Genomic DNA, 17,188 nt, shown 5'->3' with positions numbered 1-17,188 from the left:
TTTCTGTTTAGCAAAAGTGACAAAAAGCAGATTACAGAGTACCTGACGGCTCAACACAAAAGTTTTGTCTCAAGTACAGATAGTGTTGAGGATCAGTGGACAAAGTTCAAAACCATCGTACAATATGCGTTAAATGAGTATGTGCCAAGCAAGATCGTAAGAGATGGAAAAGAGCCACCGTGGTACTACAACCGAGTTAGAAAACTGATGCGGAAGCAAAGGGAACTTCACAGCAAACATAAACATAGCCAAAGCCTTGCAGACAAACAAAAATTACGCGAAGCGAAATGTAGTGTGAGGAGGGATATGCGAGAGGCGTTCAATGAATTCGAAAGTAAAGTTCTGTGTACTGACTTGGCAGAAAATCATAAGAAATTTTGGTCTTATGTCAAAGCGGTAGGTGGATCAAAACAAAATGTCCTGACACTGTGACCAAAATGGTACTGAAACAGAGGATGACAGACTAAAGGCCGAAATACAATATGTCTTTTTCCACAGCTGTTTCACAGAGGAAGACTACACTGCAGTTCCTTCTCTAGATTGTCGCACAGATGACAAAATGATAGATATCGAAATAGACGACAGAGGGATAGAGAAACAATTAAAATCGCTCAAAAGAGGAAAGGCCACTGGACCTGATGGGATACCAGTTCGATTTTACACAGAGTACGCGAAGGAACTTGCCCCCCTTCTTGCAGCGGTGTACCGTAGGTCTCTAGAAGAGCGTAGCGTTCCAAAGGATTGGAAAAGGGCACAGGTCATCCCCGTTTTCAAGAAGGGACGTCGAACAGATGTGCAGAGCTATAGACCTATATCTCTAACGTCGATCAGTTGTAGAATTTTGGAACACGTATTATGTTCGAGTATAATGACTTTTCTGGAGACTATGGAGACTAGAAATCTACTCTGTAGGAATCAGCATGGGTTTCGAAAAAGACGGTCGTGTGAAACCCAGCTCGCGCTATTCGTACACGAGATTCAGAGGGCCATAGACACGGGTTCACAGGTAGATGCCGTGTTTCTCGACTTCCGCAAGGCGTTCGATACAGTTCCCCACAGTCGTTTAATGAACAAAGTAAGAGCATATGGACTATCAGACCAATTGTGTGATTGGATTGAAGAGTTCCTAGATAACAGAACGCAGCATGTCATTCTCAATGGAGAGAAGTCTTCCGAAGTAAGAGTGATTTCAGGTGTACCGTAGCAGAGTGTCATAGGACCGTTTCTATTCACAATACATAAATGACCTTCTGGATGACATCGGAAGTTCACTGAGGCTTTTTGCAGATGATGCTGTGGTGTATCGAGAGGTTGTAACAATGGAAAACTGTACTGAAATGCAGGAGGATCTGCACCGAATTGACACATGGTGCAGGGAATGGCAATTGAATTTCAATGTAGACAAGTGTAATGTGCTGCGAATACATAGAAAGATAGATCCTTTATCATTTAGCTACAAAATAGCAGGTCAGCAACTGGAAGCAGTTAATTCCATAAATTATCTGGGAGTAGGCATTAGGAGTGATTTAAAATGGAATGATCATATAAAGTTGATCGTCGGTAAAGCAGATGCCAGACTGAGATTCATTGGAAGAATCCTAAGGAAATGCAATCCGAAAACAAAGGAAGTAGGTTACAGTACGCTTGTTCGCCCACTGCTTGAATACTGCTCAGCAGTCTGGGATCCGTACCAGATAGGGTTGATAGAAGAGATAGAGAAGATCCAACGGAGAGCAGCGCGCTTCGTTACAGGATCATTTAGTAATCGCGAAAGCGTTACGGAAATGATAGATAAACTCCAGTGGAAGACTCCGCAGGAGATACGCTCTACGCTCGGTACGGGCTTTTGTTGAAGTTTCGCGAACATACCTTCACCGAAGAGTCAAGCAGTATATTGCTCCCTTCTACGTATATCTCGCGAAGAGACCATGAGGATAAAATCAGAGAGATTAGAGCCCACACAGAAGCATACCGACAATCCTTCTTTCCACGAACAATACAAGACTGGAATAGAAGGGAGAACCGATAGAGGTACTCAGGGTACCCTCCGCCACACACCATCAGGTGGCTTGCGGAGTATGGATGTAGATGTAGATGGGAGAGCGCGTCGCAGATTGCGCGGATTTTATTTCTTTTTGTTTTTCCTTTTTCTTTTCTATTTCTTGCCCAGAATTTATATTTTTTTCTCTGTCGCCGATGTGTTCCACATAATTTCATGATAATAGTGAATATTACAAAAACACAATGCAAATAAATAAATAACAACAACGCCTTCCACTTCTGTTGATTCCTGTGTCTCCCACTTCCGTAAGCACCACAGGCTCGGTGGTGATGAGGGGGACACCGTAGCCAGGCCTCGGTTTCGACCCCTGCCCACTTTGCCCCCCGAGCCCTCACCGGTCCATTACCCTAGAAAAAAATTTAAAAAAAGATGGTGGAGCGTAAGGCAAAGGTCTCGAGTTTGAGTCTGGGTCCGGCACAGGAAGTTTGCCGGCCGGGGTGGCCGTGCGGTTCTAGGCGCTACAGTCTGGAACCGAGCGACCGCTACGTCGCAAGTTCGGATCCTGCCTCGGGCATGGATGTGTGTGATGTCCTTAGGTTGGTTAGGTTTAATTAGTTCTAAGTTCTAGGCGACTGATGACCTCATAAGTTAAGTCGCATAGTGCTCAGAGCCATTCGAACCATTTTTGAACCAGGAAGCTTCAGGAGTAAAAATGTTTTCCAAACATTTCGAAACATCGAGATTTACTTGGTAAAGAAAATGTGCATATTCAAACTAGTCAAACGGTATTTAGAAGGGAATACATAGCGCTGTTTCAGCTCATCCATTGTTTTTTCCTTGTAACTACCATATAACATAATAAACTGCGTTTTTGTTCTTTAAAAAAAGCTGGCATTTTCACTGTTAACAAAGGTTATATATTGAAAACTGTTTCACCAATTTACGTTCTTATTAGGTTATTTAATGAAAATTATTTCATCAATTTATGTTCTTTTTCATTAACTGTTTGGCTTTTCTTTTGACCACATGTTATAAAACCTAAAGCATATTTTATTTTCATGTATCTGACCTCTTTTACAGAACATTCAAAGAAAATATAGAATATTTACAATGTGTCACGAAAACAAAGCAAACAATAAAATAAAGACCAAGAACGCCCCCATCTAGAACGCTACTGTAGGCCTAATTTGCATGAAAAAGGCGAGGATAAGTTGACTTCTTAGCAGATGATGCCACGCTCCCTCACCGATCTCACCGTCAAAAGTTTGTTACCGAAACGTTTTGTCGTTGACGTTCTGTTCCGTTGGTGGTATGTGTAAATACTGCCATTTGAAATGTGTTATGGAATGTTTTGCCCTTCCGATTCATCGAGTGTAAATCGACCTCAAGACGTCCACGACCTAATGAGAGTATTTACACATTCACATCTTACGATAGGTGTGTTATACAACAAATAATTTACGTTTACTGATATTAGACTATCAAATTTTGACAGAATTGGCAAAGAATTGATATTAGAACATTTAGGACGATATTCTTCGTATATGAAAGCAGACGCTCTTGCTGGCGCTCGGCTTCGCCTACGTAGTTCACCTCTGTCTTCAGAGATGGCGCAACGCGTCAATTTCAAGTTTCATCGCATTCAGTTTATTCCTACAATGAACTCAACCATAACTCGACACGTAACGTGGTAGTTTTAAAGTTATGAAAAGGTTTGAAATAATTTCCATACTTTTATTTTCCTAGTTACACTTTCACACAGTAAATTCGTCGTTTGCAACATTTATTGAACAGATTTATAGCGAAACTATAGATGAATTGGAGACGTTATTCTACTGTTCTTTCATATTTACTCCATCTTTGACGCCGTACAGATTTTTTGAAATGTATTCGAATGAAGAAACTGTTTTGTTACGCAAACATTTGAAGTAAACAAACTTGTAAACGACGTACCAGGGTCGCCAACGTCCAACAGAATCTCTTTCTACTAAACTCTTTGCGTGCTGCCGCTAGCATTGTCTTTGAGTCAGTTTGATTTCAAAAGTGCTCCGTATAGGTTGTGTGGATGTGCATGCGGTGTATGTAAACATTTCGTGTATTTTTCATTTTGCTTTTAGTTTTTCGTGTGTTATGACAAACTTCTTAAAGTGCCAGATGTACAAAGGAAATTAAACTTCGTTTAGCTCAGCACTTAATACTGCCACGTTCGCGTAAATACAGGTATGTTTAGCGATGACAGAAAAATGTTTTTATTATAAAATAAGTTGAAACACGTGCCCGCAATTTCGCATGAAGAAAGATTGGGAACCATTTCATGGCAATCTTCGTTAACGTTTTAATGCCGTTGGTTATCACGCCGCTATCGTCATTTTTGTGTATGTGGATACTAACATGAAGCGGATTTTTGCGGTCATGTCAAAACACAAGGGAAACTCTTGTCATGTTGTAAATGAAAATTAGGTAATGTATCCACGATATAAAAACTATGATTTTTGCTACTTTAAATTTTACCATTCGGTTCGAAATAACCATACTTCGACTTTGTGATTTTCGCGCCAGTTTTGCTCAGCTGTTACTAGAGGAAAGTAATACTCGTCGCAGATTCCATGCAATCGTGTGTGTCCCTCTGCTACGGATACAAAAGGTCTAATCCTTTTAACAATAGCGTTTGGATGCCCAATGTTCAGTATAAACACAAATTTAATTACATGTTAAATATTTCGAAAACAGCACAGTGAAAAAGATTTGTAATTTGCCTTGTCTTTAATTTTTATTATTATTATTATTATTATCTTCTTGGTAATGCAGTCTGATGGCATACAAGCGATTTAATGACGCGCGTGCTTTAATATATTTTACGAGAGATGCTGATCATGGGACCGCATGTTGTCATACAAGTAGTCGTGTTTGACAGGAAGCCTTAAACGCCGTTCTCTTTGCAATGGACAGTAAACAAATGTAATGAACTTATTCCAGTCATGCATTTAGTAAGAGATCATCATCATCTTTCAAGGATTGGGTGTTTTTATCACCTCTTATCATTAGTAAGAGCTGAATTCATTTTGAATGTGGAGGATTTCAGATGGTGCAGACAATCATTTTAGAATTCTACGATTAAGAGGACCGGGGAAAAGAAGAGAGTCGGCTTAGCAGAAATGGGTTGAAGTTGATGATAATTTACTTGAAGCTTGGAGTTCATGGGTTTCGTATGTCAAGCCGTTTCGAATTACGAAGCATGTTCACGAATACAAGCTTCCATATCGTGCCGTGGAGGAACAGGGTAATTCCTTGTTGCCAAAAAACATGTCAGTTAAAGAATCACTAGACAGATTTCCCGATGCTGCCGCTTACGCCTACGTAACTCCTCTGGAGTCATTTACAACACGCAGTTGGTATTGTAGATTTGTTATAAACAAGAACTACATGGTTTTATTGGACTATGGAAAAGGTATCGCTCATAATTATTCATATTTAAAAACATCCATGAACACACCCGAAATTACTTGCGGACGCAGGAGCGTATCTTATTGAAATAATTAGACTGAAATTTAACGATTACATGCTTACCTGTACCTTTTACTTGGTATGTATAAAAAATCCCATATTCCTGCGACCATTAAGTTTTTTGAAATATCTATTATGTCCATGAAACGGTTTTCGAACCGTTTCAGGCTCATCTTCTGATGGTGCACAGGATGTTACACAGATATTTCAAAGGGTAATACTGTGTGCTGGCTCTGTGACAAGAAAATGGAATATCCTTTAATGCATAGCCATTATCATTTTTTTATATATTAACAACAAAGTCGCCTATACTGTCGCAGTGAGTACAAAATTAAATTTTGGATACAAGTCGGCACAAATAAAGTTACTCGTGGTGATACATTAAAATATGTTCCATCTTCTTGTCACAGAGCCAGCACCCAGCGTTCCGCTTTGAAATAGCTATGTAACCTCCTATGCACTAAGGTTCAAAAATCGGTTCATGAAATAAACTATTTCAATAAAAGTGACTGGTTTCAGTCTTCTGTGTGTGTGTTGAGTAAACCGTCACAGTTTCTTAAACAGCCGTAATGGATAAGCTTAATCGTACTCGTTTAACTCTTCATTGATTTTGAGACTCGTTTTTTGTCTCACCATTTGGGAACAATTCCGTGTTTCGTTGTTACGATTTAAAGAAACTTGATCCAATGTTGCTACACAACCCATAATAAAAAAAAAAGCTATTTAGTTTAAAGAACGGCAGGGCTCGCAAATAAATAGTGAAGTACTTGTGCGATGCTCTTTGTTAACTTTTATACTTCATTACGAACGGCTTTGAAGTTACATTTTGTTACTTCAGTTTAAAAACAGTGCAGAAGATAAATCCGACGTTAACAGCTGCTAATATTAGAACATAAAAAACTATCTAGCGGTCCTTTACATGCATCGCCTACGTGAAATAGTAATATAAAATACCTCGCGGGAAGGAATTACAGCTTCGAAAAATTATGTGACATTCCTGGTATTAGATTTTTAATAAAAATAGATTTATGTCCGTCTGGCGTCTATTCATGTCATTTCATCTGATCAGCGTACACCTGAAATGATGACGTGTGTGTGTGTGTGTGTGTGTGTTTTATATTATAAGTTTTGACTTTGCAAAACGAATAGTTGGTATCGTATTTCTGTGGCAACAACGCTGGAATTCTGCGCTCTAGCTTTGTAGCTATCGTTTCTACGTATATGAGCAATGACAAAAGAGCTTGTTTTGGACTCGAGCTTTTCTTCTCATGTGATTTTATGGTACCTTAATGATCATAGCGTTCTTTGATTTATGTTACAGTAATTATTGAGTAATAACAAAAAGTCATTTTCACTTACGATGTCAAGACTCACACCAGTGCGTCGGTCTTACAAAGAATGAAAAGGTTGGGATTGGGGAATTGAGTCATTCGCCTCATAGCGGCTGTAGCAGGTTGACTGAGTGGATCTCTGCGTTGCAGGTGGAAGTGCAACAGCCGGCTCTGTGCGGCCACACACACACACACACACACACACACACACACACACGGGTTGCAGCGAGCCTGCGTCGGACCGCCCGCGTCGCGTCCCGCTATCGACCTCAGGCAACCGGCGTTCTCCGGGCTCGGTGCCAATAGCACATCGCTATCCGCTCCAGATCCGACGTTCTCTTCCGGGTAAATCGGGATCATGTCTTTTCCATTATCCCTGAACTTTTGTGTTTCTTTCGTCTTAATAATTAAAAACATTTGCAGAACTTATTATTAGTCATAGTTATCACCTGAATCCACTCACACTTAGATTTAGTGTACCACTGCTAGTCATTTCCTTTTCTGTTCCACTCGCAAGTACGGCGAGGAAAAATCGACCGTCTATATGACTCCGTATGAGCCCTAATTTCTCGTATCTTCTCTTTGTGGTCCTTATGCGCAGTGCATGTTGGAGGCAACAGAATCGTTCTGCAGTCAGCTCAAAATGCCGGTTCCCTAAATTTTGGCCATAGTGTTCCTCGAAAAGAATGTCGGCTTCGCTCTAGGGGTTCCCATTAGTGTTCTCGAAGCATCTACGTTAGCATTTGCGCGTTGTTCGAACCTACGAGTAACAAATCTAGCAGCCTGTCTCTGAATTGCATCGATGTCTTCCTTTACTAGGGCATGTTTTTATAAAACAGATCTGAAGGTGGTCATTATAGACCAAACCGGTAGTCTGATGACAAAAAAATTTGCGACCATACACCTGAAGTAAAGGAGATTAATTCCTTTAATAAGACCTGGTATGGATACAAAACGTTTGAGTAGTACTCAAAAACAGGTCCCACTAGTGTCCTATATGCGGTGTCCTTTACAAAAAAAAAAAAAAAAAAAAAAAAAAAGGTTCAAATGGCTCTGAGCACTATGGGACTTAACTTCTGAGGTCATCAGTCCCCTAAGACCTTGAACTACGTAAACCTAACCAACCTAAGGACATCACACACATCCATGCCCGAGGTAAGATTCGAACCTGCGACCGTAACGGTCGCGCGGTTCCAGATTGTAGCGCCTAGAACCGCTCGGCCACTCTGGCCGGCAGGTGTCCTTTACCGATGAACCACAGTTTCCTAGAATTCTTCCAATAAACCGAAGTCGACCATTCGCCTTTGCTACCACAATTCTCACATATGCGTTGCATTTCATATCGCTTTGCAATGTTACGTCCAGATATTTCAACGACCTCACTATTTCAAGCAGGACACTACTAATGCTCTATCCGAACATTACTGGTCTGTTTTTCGTACTCATCCGCATTAACTTACATTTTTAGACATTTAGATCTAGCTGCCATTCATCTCACCAACTAGAAATTTTTTTCTTGTATCCTCCTAAAGTCACTCAACGTCGACCACTTACTGTACACCAAAGCATCATCAACAAACAACCACAGATTGCTGTTCATCCTGTCCGCCAAATCATTTATGTTTATAAGGAATAATAGCGGTCCTATCATACTTCCCAGGGGATTTCCTGACGATACCCTTGTCTCTGATGAATACTCGCCGTCGAGGACAACATACTGGATTCTGTTACTTCGTGACACTTACGTATCTGTGAAACTATTCCGTACGCTGGTACCTTCTTTAACAGCCTGCAATGGGGCACCGTCTCAAACGCTTCCCAGCAAACTAGAAATATGAAATATGCCTGTTGCCCTTCATGCATGGTTCACAGTATATTGTGGGAGAAAATGGCAAGCTGAGTTTTACACGAGCGGTGCTTTCTAGAACCATGCTGATTCGTGGAAATAAACTTCTCGATATCAAGAAAATTTATTATATTCTAACTGAGAATATGGTCAAGGATTCTGCAGCAAACCGATCTTAGGGTTACTGGTCTGTAATTTAGCGGGTCTGGAGTCACTTGCACTTTTTTCCAGTCGCTTGGGACTTTGTGCTAGCCGAGAAATTCACGATAAATGCAGCCTAGTTAAGGGGCCAGTGCCGTAGAGTACTCCTTGTAAAATCGAATTAGGACCTGGTGATTTATTTGCTTTCAAACCTTTCATTGTTTCTGTATGCCATGGATGCTTACTAATATGTCGTCCATACGGAAGTCCGTTCGATGGTCAAACGACGGTATAGGTGTACGATTCTTCTGCGTGAACGATTTCTTGAACGTGAAATTTAAGACTTCGGCTTTCGTTTTGCTGTCTTCAACTGTTGTACGAGACTGTCAACTAGTGACTGGATGGAAGCTTTAGACCAACTTAGCGATAGGACCAGAATTTTATTGGTTTCTCTACCAGATCTTTTGCTTAGGTATGACGGTGGTAGTAGTTGTATGCTTCGCGCATAGATCTCTTCGCAAGCGCACGAATCTCTAGTAAACTTGTGCTTGTCCTCATTTGCGCGTTTGCCTTTGAATCGAGAGCGCAACAGCCTCTCCTTCCTCAGCATTTTCCGAATCTCGTTATTAAACCATGCTGGGTCTTCTCCGTCCTTAATCCACTTACTAGGCACAAAATTCTACAGACCGCGATTTAAAATCTGCTTAAACATTACCCACAGTTGCTCCACGTCGATCTTACTCGAACTAAGCGATGTCAATTCACTGTCTAACTGAGATGCTAACAACTCTTATCTTACAAAATTGTTGAGGCTTTCGTGGCCACTCGTTGACAAACTGCCTATTGGCTTCTGTCTCGGGTTCTTCGGCCGACGTTCATCTAATGATTTTTCTGACTCTTATCTTCTTTTCTCACCTTCTTATCTGTTCGCTTAGATGCTGTTCTTGAGGTATTGTTCCCGTCTTGAGCAGAATGTATAAGGGGCGATCAAAAATTTTCCGTTCGAGGGACAGTACAGTTCAGAATCGGTACGCCAATCAGGCAGAATCGCTTGAGCTTATCATCCCGCCGACGCACGAGCTTGAAGAGACACGTTTGGTACAAGACTGTGCCCTGCTGCGTGAAGAAGTCGGTAACTGCCTGCTGCACAGCGTCGTCCGGACTGTAATAGTCGACCTCCAATGCATTTTTTTTAAGGAACCGAAGGGATTATAATCGCTTGTGGAGAGGATAAGTACTATAGGACCTGTGCTCGAGTGTCTCCCACTTGGCATTGTCGTGACTCCTAGCTGGCGTCCCAGATTGACTGGCGTCTTGTGTCGAACCGCACGCAGCCCAAAATTTGGCGCTACATTCCACAACGGTAGTTTCCGACAGACGGTGGTTTTTGGCAGACTGCCCCGCTAAGTATTCTTCTATTCTCCGATGGACGTCTACCGGTGTTTTTCCTAGGGCGACCAGGAAAAAAATAACAGCAAATTGGTCCTGTTTGACCGCATTTGGTAATAAAGTCGCCGTAGCTCATGTTTCCTTATTATAGCATGCACGTTGGGAAGACACGAATGCCACACTGATACCTACCTACATGTCGGTGCTTATATACCAGCATCGGAATCGTGCTGGGTTGTGTATATGCTGCAACAGCGCCCTCAAACGGATACTTTTTGATTGCCCCTTAAACAGTGCGATGAACGTTTGTGAGAAGTTGCAGCACTTGATTGGACCAATGCTCGATCCAACACCCTTCCACGGATGGAACAATTGGTAGCACACTGCCCATCAAAGGCAGATATTCGGATTTTGGTCCAGGTTCAGCTTTCTGTTTTAACTTTTTACATATGCTTAGTAGTGGCTGTGATGGTCTAGCGGGTACAGCACTAGGCCCGCTCCTTGGAGGGTTCTGGTTCATTGCCGGATAGGGATAGGGACGAAGATATTTCCTCCAGGACGGCACCACATGCACTCAACCCGCTGTCAAAATGAGTCCTCGAGAACCTTCCCAAGAGTAAAAGACGGCCCCTCCTAGTGCCGTGGAAGGTTCCGCTCTAGTACCTGCAGTCCGGGCGATAATCCTGTCGCGGGCCTGCGCCACAGTCTTCAGCTTCTTTACGAATGTTCAGAGCTGACATTAACGTTCGGCACATTGTCCCAGGCCTCCACTGGTATTTTCGATAATGCCCACATCTAGGAACTTCGTTGCCAGCCCAGATTAGATAATTACCTCTGTATGTTGTTAGTAGTCAGTTTTAGTGCAGTTAGTGTATTTATACGAGGCGCGTTTTTAAAGTAAGTACCGTTTTGAAATTTAAAAAAAAAGACGTGCTAAGATATCTCAATAATTTTATTTTTCCATGAAAGCCTGTACCTTAATCTACTTTTCTACACAATTTCCGTCAATATGGAGGCACTTGTCATAACGTTTTACCAGTTTTTGAATACCCTCCTCATAGAAGTATGCCGCCTGACTTGTTGACCACTGCATCATCACTGTTTTGACTTCGTCATCGTCTTGAAGACGCTGACCGCCCAGGTGTTTCTTCACTACGAGAAACATAGGCGCTGCAGTCATGGACTGTGCGGCTGGTCCCGGCGGAGGTTCGAGTCCTCCATCGGGCACACACACACACACACACACACACACACACACACACAGATCCCGCAAGGAGGAAATCGTAAAGCATCTGTTTTCTCTCACCTTAGTGTCCACTTCCTGCACCAAACTTTCATTAACGACCGAAGGACGCCCACTCCGTTGTTCATCATGCACATTTCCGCGGCCATCTTTAAATTGTCTCACCCACTTCCTTACCGTTCCATCACTCATAGCGTTTTCTCCGTAAACTGCACAGATCTCACGATGAATATCGATCGCTTTTAGGCCTTTAGCACTAAGAAATCTTATAACAGCCCGTACTTCACAGTCGCCTGGACTCACGATTATCGCAGGCATCTTAAACACTCAGAAGAATCAGACTGTAATGGCGTCAGTGCGTAGATTAAGGTACAGGCTTTCATGTAAAAATCAAATTATTGAGATATCTTAGCACGTCTTTTTTTTATTTCAAAACGGTACTTACTTAAAAATACTCACCAGCACCTCAATACATGTGACAGGAGTGGTCATTCAAAGCATAAAAGTCTGGGAAACATGGGCTCTAAAAGGCACACCTTAAAAGCTATGAGCACGTTTTCATCTTCGACACTGTGAAACAAATCACTTCTACCGCAACCTCCTTGCTTTCCATATTTGGGGAGGTAGTATGGACCAAAACAAGAAAAAGTCGAGAAACATGGGCTCTAAAATGGATATACCTTAAGAGCTATGAGGATTTGTTCATCTTCGCTATCGCGAAACACATTTCTTCTACTGAAACAAAACATGGAAAGCGAAGAGTTTGCAGTAGACAAAATCTGTTTCGCAGTATAGAGCTCTTAAGGTACGTATTTTAGCGCCCATGTACGAGTACACCAGAATTTTTTGCTTCCAGTGCTTGTTCCTGTCACGTCTATGTACATGGATTATTTCTCCTGGGCCACCCTGTATGGCTGTTCTGATTCCTAGCATCTGGCTCGACAGCAAAAGGACCCATTCCGCTTTATTAAAGCATGCTCGTATAACGCAGAGCTTTTCATCCTTTGGTGTACCGTAATGTCTTTGGCAGTGTCGTGCATTGATCCACAACTTGCTATTTAGAAATAGTTTGTGGCCAGTACATTGTAAAGAGGCTGACTAGGCACCTGTCTACATACTATTAATTTCGAATTTGATCCTTCTTCATGTTTTGTAACGTATGTTGTTTTTGTTGTGGTCTTACATCCGAAAAAAACTTGATACAGCTCTCCACGATACACTATACTGTGCAAGCGTCTTCATCTCCATATAACTACTGCAACCCCTATTCATTTGAACCTGTGAACGCGAGATATACCACTGATTATACATTCTGCTTTGCAACACACTCTTTATCTTATCAGGAATTTGAACTTCTGCTGTAATCTTACTGCTCAGTTTATTTTCTTTGCAAATCCTATCAGCTAGACGTGACTCTGCCTACCAAAGCCATGGGTCACGTGTCTTGTGCAGAATTACAATCTCAAAGATGACTCTTTCTTTAAAAATTCGGTCACTATAATATCATTTATAGTCACGCACTGGATTGCAAAAGATTAGTTACTGCCTCTATCCTTAGAATGCAGTGCTCGTCAACAGTTTGGCACTGGACTGGAAGCAAAATGCTTATTTTTCAGTAGCTTTCTCTATTGTAACATTTGAAAGCCAGTGCGACTCGAGTACTGTTCTTCCTAAAAAATTTATGGAGTGTTACACCTACGAGGAAACACATTTGAGATAACCTACGAGCATTTTTAGTTTTCATAGTTAGATATGGAAATAAAAACAATTTTGAAAACGAAACGCTTTCGAACAATTTTAATTTCATTCCTGCTGCTCATGTGGTGTGTCCCAGGAAAGCATCATACGACTGCTCTTATTTCCGGTATGCATAAAGATCTGTCAGATAGTTGATTAGCCATACGTAGTGTACGGAAAAGTGTGCGCCTTCCATTGTGTAGGTGGGGACATGATGGTTTGGTGTGATGAATGGCAGCTTGCTGTAAATATGCTAAAATGGATGTTACTGCATTTGGGTATTAAAGCGATCGACTGTGCGGCTGGTCCCGGCGGAGGTTCGCGTCCTCCCTCGAGCATGGGAGTGTGTGTTTGTCCTTAGGATAATTTAGGTTGAGTAGTGTGTAACGTTAGGGACTGATGACCTCAGCAGTTGAGTACCATAAGATTTCACACACATTTGAACATTTATTAAAGCGATCTGGTAATGTTTAAGTACTGGTAAGTGTATTAAATATCAATACGTGACGTTGCAAAGCGACATGGAATGGAACGAGTCGGTGAGGTCGGTTTTAGGGAAGGCGAATGCTCGACTTCAGTTTATTGGGAGGATTGTAGGTAAGTGTAGCTCATCTATAAAGGAGACTGCGTATGGAACAGTAGTGCGACCCATTTTTTAGTAATGTTCCCGTGTTTGGTATCATCACCAGATCGCATTAAAGGAAGATATCGAAGCAATTCAGAGGCGGGCTGCTAGATTCGTTACCAGTAGGTTTGATCGGTACGTGAGTATTACGGGAATTCTCCGTGAACTCAAATGAGAATCCCTGTAGCGGTGAAGACGTGCAAAAGCATATAGATAGTCATTTTTTCCTCGCTCCATTTGCGAGTGAAACAGAAAAGGATAGTAATGGTATCAGGTAATCTCCGCCACGCATCGTTTGGTGTCTTTCGGAGTTTAGAGGTGTCCCAATTGGAAATATGATGAAAAGCAGTCCTGCTTCTGACATTTGCTTTAAAAGCACAGGAAATTCAGAAGCATTGTCGGGAACTAGTGGTTTCAAACATTTATTGTATGACTCTAGCAACAGTAGTTTGTCTGTTAAAAATCTATAGTCGTGCTGTATATGCGTTAAGTGTACTTGCAACAAAATCAGACTGACGACTTGTCGGACATGTAACGCCTAGATTTTTCCCTTGGTAGAGAGAGAGAGAGAGAGAGAGAGAATGTATCTCTCTCTCTCTCTCTCTCTCTCTCTCTCTCTCTCTCTCTCTCTGTGTGTGTGTGTGTGTGTGTGTGTGTGTGTGTGTGTGTGTGTGTGTGTGTTCTTGCAGCGCTTTTATGCTTGGCTTCTGATGAATTGTTCATGCCATAGCGGTACTCCTAGCATGTGGCTCCTCTGGGGCAGCCGTTTATTTCGCCGCCCTGAAACCGCTGTAAAGCCTAATGCCCGACACCTACTACGGGCACTGCCCAAATAGCCTGGTCAGAAAGCAGCCGTGCTTGAGTAGTGAGCCATATGGAATGCAACGATTATTATGACTACCAAGCAGAGCACACAGTAAGGACTTTTGTAATTCTTTTATATCTCTGATACGTGAAGCTCAGAATTCAAATATCAGTCCCATAAAGCCGTTCGCCGGCCGTTGTGGCAGAGCGCTTCTAGACGCTTCACTGGAACTGTGCTGCTGCTACGGTCGCAGGTTCGAATCCTGCCTCGGGCATGGATGTGTGTGATGTCCTTAGGTTAGTTAGGTTTAAGTAGTTCTAAGTCAAGGGGACTGATGACTTCAGAGGTTAAGTCCCGTAGTGCTTAGAGCCATTTTTAAAGCCGTTCGATGCTACTCTCAAAAATTCCCGAGAAAATCTACTTTGAAGATTTCAGAGTGTCTTCAGTACTCTTTAGTATGATCGATTTTTTGCCAGGCAGATTGGTTACGTTGTGCAGAGCTCACGTGCCAAGTGGGTAACCTGAGTTCTGTTTCTGGCCGATGCAGTTTTTTAAAGTTACATGTTCTACGAGCATTTAAACACAAAATACGTAAAACTGAGAAAATCGGTAGCACTTGAGATTGGTAATGACTGGTTCGAGTCTCGTTTAGGTCATTATTTTTTTCGTTTTTCCGTTCGGTTCGAATAACCTTGTCATTTATATGTAAAATTCTTAAAATACGCCAATGGAAAAAAGTCACAGCGCTGAGGAAGAGCTGTGCGACATAAACGAACGTTACTAGGTGTGGTCCTACATCTGAAATATTATGTCCATTCAAATTTCGCTCCAGTAGCGTAAGAGTGGCGCTAGTAAGGCCACTATGAGAATGCATGCGGTTAGCTTTAAATACACGCTGTAAGGGCCGTGAGCGTTCGTAACCGTTGAGAGTGGACATGGTAAGTTGATGTTAGTCAAGAAGACAACAAAGACCCCATTATTAACACCTCACTTGAGTTTTGATAAGGTCGTGTAACAGCGTTACGAGAAGCTGGATGTCCCATCTCCGATACTGCAGAAAGACTTGGCAGGAATGTAACCACTGTACATGACTGTTAGCAGCGGTGGTCATGGGAATGTACGGTCGCAAGAAGACCGGGCTCCGGGAGGCCGCGTGGCGCTGTCGAGAGGGAAAACTATTGTGCTCGCCGTATGGCTGCAGCACATCGTACTGCATCTGCAGTGACAATTTGATCAGCAGTTGGCACCTCAGTGACACAACGAGGTGTTACAAATCCATAACTTCAAGGACAGCTCCCAGCCAGACGACCTGTACCGTGCATTCCACTGACCCCAAACTACCGCCATTTGCGACTTACGTGATGTCAAGGGAGAGCTCATTGAACGGCACGGTGGAGGTCTGTTGTTTTTTTTCTGATGAAAGCTGGTTCTACCTCGGTGCCAGTGATGGCCGTGTGTTGGTTAGGTAGAGGCCGCTTGAGGGCTAGCAATCATTCTGTCTGCGTGCTAGACACACTGGACGTACGCCTGGAGTTATAGTGTAGTGAGTGATTTCGTATAGCAGTCGGAATACTCTCGTGGTTATCCCACGCACCCTGACAGCAAAATTGTACGTCTATCTGGTGATTCGATCTGTTGTGCTGCTATTCATGACCAGCATTGCAGGAAGTGTTTTCCAACAGGATAACGCTCGCCCATATTCCGCTATTGTAACCCAACATGCTGTGAAGAAGAGTGTCGGCACGTTACCTTGACCTGCTCGATCAACAGATCTTTCTCCAATTGAACACAGATACGAACGTCATCGGAGGACAACTCCAGCGTTAACCATCCCTCTACTGACCGACCAAGAGCAACAGGCATGGAAGTCCATCGCACAAACTGACATCCAGCACCTGTGCAGCAGAATGCATGCGCGTTTGCATGCTTGCATTCAACATTTTGGCGCTTACACCGGATATTAACGTATCAGCATTTTACATTTGCAATGGCTTCTCTCGCACTTACAATGATCTTGCAATGTTAATCACGTAAATATGTTACCTAGACAAATGCATTCCCGAAATTTCATTACTCTACTTTTTGTGTTGTAATTCTTACCGACCGTGTGTTTGCTAATTAACACATATCCAATTGTGATTTATATGAAAAATGCACGTCTTCTTATTTATAATTGCATATCACACACAAAAACTAAGTTTTCATTGAAAATATCAATTCCTAATTACTGATCTTGTATAAGATATTGTTAATAAAGATCGATTAAATTTAAAAAGACAGTACAATTTAAATTTTTCAAATTAATATATTTTACTCTTCACGGAAACGATTATAGAACATGCACCATAGTTTGGCGAGAAATCGAACCCATGCCGCCCACGTGGAAGGCAAACATTATTCCGCACAGCCAAAATGCGTGCCCAAAATTCAACAATACTTAGCGTTATTACTGTATGCTCGGAAATTTTCAAACTCAATTTTATAGAGTGTTGCATTGAACTGCGTTGTGTAATTGATAACTGAGTCCTGAACTTCACGTACCATAAACTTAAAAAATTACAAAAA

At 42.1% G+C, this 17,188-nt stretch overlaps 1 protein-coding gene across 2 annotated transcripts in view; it reads left to right on the top strand.

Annotated features, from left to right (window-relative positions):
• Positions 1–4,065: 4,065 nt before the first annotated feature.
• Positions 4,066–17,188, top strand: part of LOC126202929 (mitogen-activated protein kinase-binding protein 1) — a 939,171-nt gene continuing 926,048 nt past the window's right edge. Inside the window, exon 1 of one of the 2 annotated variants that reach the window (XM_049937023.1) lies at positions 4,066–4,222. The gene's annotated coding sequence lies outside the window, so the exon portion shown is untranslated. The remainder of the gene's footprint in view (positions 4,223–17,188) is intronic. The other variant, XM_049937024.1, reaches the window with a different exon arrangement.

Source organism: Schistocerca nitens, chromosome 9 (genome assembly GCF_023898315.1).
Source record: "Schistocerca nitens isolate TAMUIC-IGC-003100 chromosome 9, iqSchNite1.1, whole genome shotgun sequence".
NCBI classification, from domain to species: domain Eukaryota; kingdom Metazoa; phylum Arthropoda; class Insecta; order Orthoptera; family Acrididae; genus Schistocerca; species Schistocerca nitens.
Note: the sequence above shows the minus strand (reverse complement) of the source record. Positions and strands in the feature narration are given on the sequence as shown.